General features: G+C 30.5%; 1 pseudogene; it reads left to right on the top strand.

The window, feature by feature from the left end:
* The first annotated feature begins 970 nt into the window (after positions 1 to 970).
* On the top strand, positions 971 to 1095 carry LOC149464842 (U2 spliceosomal RNA; annotated as a pseudogene).
* The last annotated feature ends 2697 nt before the right edge of the window (positions 1096 to 3792 follow it).

Here is a 3792-nt window from a genome sequence, read left to right as displayed (position 1 = left end):
TTGTATTTACTATATTTCACTATTTTTTAAATTTTTGTGAAGAAATTAACATATTGAGGCTAAAGAAGGGTTTCTTTTCAAATAACAGGTAAAATGAGCTTCCTCAGCCCTGAGGACCATTTGAAGCCTATTACACCTGTTTAGGGATTTCACGGCTTTACACCTGAAATAAATAACCTTGCAGCACGAGAGTTCTGGATCATATATTTATTAGTGATAAGACAATTGTTTGAGAGCACTCATGCCCTGCCCATCAGATGCTCTGATTAGATTCATTGCGGTCCACATTTTTATAGGGTTTTTTATGGCTGGCTGCCCACCTTTATGCTTATCAGTTACACTCCAGAATATCTGTCTACTACACTTCAGAATATCTAACAACTTATCGGGACACTTTATCAAACATTCATCATTACTCATCAGTTTTTAACAACTTGCAAAAACATCATTTAATAAGCCTTTTTAGCAGCAGAAGCCATTTTAGCTGCTAATGGAATATGATTTTATATATATATATATATATATATATATATATATATATATATATATATATATAAACTTATTAAAATATGCTAGCAATAATAGCTATGTCTCCTTATAATATACCTTATTTTAAAACACTAAATATATATTTATTAATTCAACTAATTATTGTTCTTTAATTATAATATCTAATTATGATGTAGGATATAGTAAGGATCACCTTTATCCCTATACACACCTATTACACATACCTAATTTTGCATTTGCTGTTGATTATAATACATTTGGCCAAAATGTCAAAACTGTGCTAAATCTTCTGGTTTGAGGAAATGAAAACTCCTAATTTTACCCATGTCTTCTTGGAACCATGTACTGTATATATTCTCTATAATGTGTCATTTACCAATTTACAGAATATCTTTCTGGGAAATGTTGGTGGAATTCTCACTTATTAATATACAATATGTATTTTTGAGTTAACCAGTTGACATATTCTCGGCCTTTTGGCTAAGATCAAGTGTAGTATCTGTTCAAGTGTAGTATCAGTGTCCAGCAGGGGTGCTCCACGGTCATTCTAGCTTTGCGTGGATGGCTGTTTGTATAGTACCCCTGCTGGAATGATGGGGGTCCTGACTAGAGATGAGCGAATCGAACCAGGCGAAGTGGAATTCGTTTTGAATTTCAGGAAAAATTCGATTCGGCGAATCCGAATATTAGCATACTTCGGGTGCGCGAATCGGATTTTTCCCGATCAGCCGGCAAAAGTGTCCCTGCAGAGAGCTCCGCTATTTCTGACAGTTCTCTGACAGTTCCTTCACATGTACAGCGGTTGAAACATTGTATCTATTTGTTTCCATTTAGGATACAGATGTTTTTATTCGGAAACAGATACAATGTTTCAACCGCTGTAAATGTGAAGGAACTGTCAGAGAACTGTCAGAAATAGCGGAGCTCTCTGCAGATACACTTTTTGCTGTACTGGAATACTTCTTCTTTTCATTCTTCTTTTCATTCTTCTCATTCTTCTTTTTATTCTTCTTTTCATTCTTCTTCTTATTCTTCTTTTCATTCTTCTTCTTCTTTTTATTCTTCTTTTCATTCTTCTTTTCTTCTTCATGAAAAGAAGGATGAGAAGAAGAATGAAAAGAATAATGAAAAGAAGAATGAGAAGAATGAAAAGAAGAAGAAGAATGAAAAGAAGAATGAGAAGAAGAATGAAAAGAAGAATGAGAAGAAGAATGAGAAGAATGAAAAGAAGAATGAGAAGAATGAAAAGAAGAATGAAAAGAAGAAGAAGAAGAATGAAAAGAAGAAGAAGAAGAAGAATGAAAAGAAGAATGAAAAGAAGAAGAAGAATGAAAAGAAGAATGAGAAGAAGAATGAAAAGAAGAATGAAAAGAAGAATGAGAAGAATGAAAAGAAGAATGAAAAGAAGAATGAGAAGAAGAATGAAAAGAAGAATGAGAAGAAGAATGAGAAGAATGAAAAGAAGAATGAGAAGAATGAAAAGAAGAATGAAAAGAAGAAGAAGAAGAATGAAAAGAAGAAGAATGAAAAGAAGAAGAATCTTTTCATTCTTCTCATTCTTCTTTTCATTCTTCTTTTCATTCTTCTTCTTCTTTTCGTTCTTCTTTTCATTCTTCTTCTTCTTCTTTTCATTCTTCTTTTCATTCTTCTTCTACTTCGTTTCATTCTTTTCATTCTTCTTTTCATTCTTCTTCTTCTTTTCATTCTTCTTCTTCTTCTTTTCATTCTTCTTCTTCTTTTCATTCTTCTTTTCATTCTTCTTCTTCTTCTTTTCATTCTTCTTCTTCTTCTTTTCATTCTTCTTTTCATTCTTCTTCTTCTTTTCATTCTTCTTCTTTTCATTCTTCTTTTCATTCTTCTCATTCTTCTTTTCATTCTTCTCATTCTTCTTTTCATTCTTCTTTTCATTCTTCTTCTCATTCTTCTTTTCATTCTTCTTCTTTTCATTCTTCTTTTCATTCTTCTCATTCTTCTTTTCTTCTTCATGAAAAGAAGAATGAAAAGAGGAATGAAAAGAAGAAGAAGAATGAAAAGAAGAATGAGAAGAAGAATGAAAAGAAGAATGAAAAGAAGAATGAGAAGAATGAAAAGAAGAATGAAAAGAAGAAGAAGAATGAAAAGAAGAATGAGAAGAAGAATCAAAAGAAGAATGAGAAGAAGAATGAGAAGAATGAAAAGAAGAATGAGAAGAATGAAAAGAAGAATGAAAAGAAGAAGAAGAAGAATGAAAAGAAGAAGAAGAATGAAAAGAAGAATGAAAAGAAGAAGAAGAATCTTTTCATTCTTCTCATTCTTCTTTTCATTCTTCTTTTCATTCTTCTTCTTCTTCTTTTCATTCTTCTTCTTCTTTTCATTCTTCTTTTCATTCTTCTTCTTCTTCTTTTCATTCTTCTTCCTCTTTTCATTCTTCTTTTCATTCTTCTTCTTCTTTTCATTCTTCTTCTTCTTCTTTTCATTCTTCTTTTCATTCTTCTTCTTCTTTTCATTCTTCTTTTCATTCTTCTCATTCTTCTTTTCATTCTTCTTTTCATTCTTCTTCTCATTCTTCTTTTCATTCTTCTTCTTCTTCTTCTTTTCATTCTTCTTTTCATTCTTCTCATTCTTCTTTTCTTCTTCATGAAAAGAAGAATGAGAAGAAGAATGAAAAGAAGAATGAAAAGAAGAAGAAGAATGAAAAGAAGAATGAGAAGAAGAATGAAAAGAAGAATGAAAAGAAGAATGAGAAGAATGAAAAGAAGAATGAAAAGAAGAAGAAGAATGAAAAGAAGAATGAGAAGAAGAATGAAAAGAAGAATGAGAAGAAGAATGAGAAGAATGAAAAGAAGAATGAGAAGAATGAAAAGAAGAATGAAAAGAAGAAGAAGAAGAATGAAAAGAAGAAGAAGAATGAAAAGAAGAATGAAAAGAAGAAGAAGAAGAAGAATCTTTTCATTCTTCTCATTCTTCTTTTCATTCTTCTTTTCATTCTTCTTCTTCTTCTACTTTTCATTCTTCTTCTTCTTTTCATTCTTCTTTTCATTCTTCTTCTTCTTCTTTTCATTCTTCTTCTTCTTTTCATTCTTCTTTTCATTCTTCTTCTTCTTCTTTTCATTCTTCTCATTCTTCTTTTCATTCTTCTTCTTCTTCTTTTCATTCTTCTTCTTCTTCTTTTCATTCTTCTTCTTCTTTTCATTCTTCTTTTCATTCTTCTTCTTTTCTTTTCATTCTTCTTCTTTTCATTCTTCTTCTTCTTTTCATTCTTCTTCTTTTCATTCTTCTTTTCCTTCTTCTTTTCATTCTTCT

Source organism: Staurois parvus, unplaced genomic scaffold (genome assembly GCF_062004578.1).
Source record: "Staurois parvus isolate SC_StPar_1 unplaced genomic scaffold, SC_StPar_1.0 ptg000147l, whole genome shotgun sequence".
NCBI classification, from domain to species: domain Eukaryota; kingdom Metazoa; phylum Chordata; class Amphibia; order Anura; family Ranidae; genus Staurois; species Staurois parvus.
This window is presented reverse-complemented; position numbering and strand designations above follow the sequence as displayed.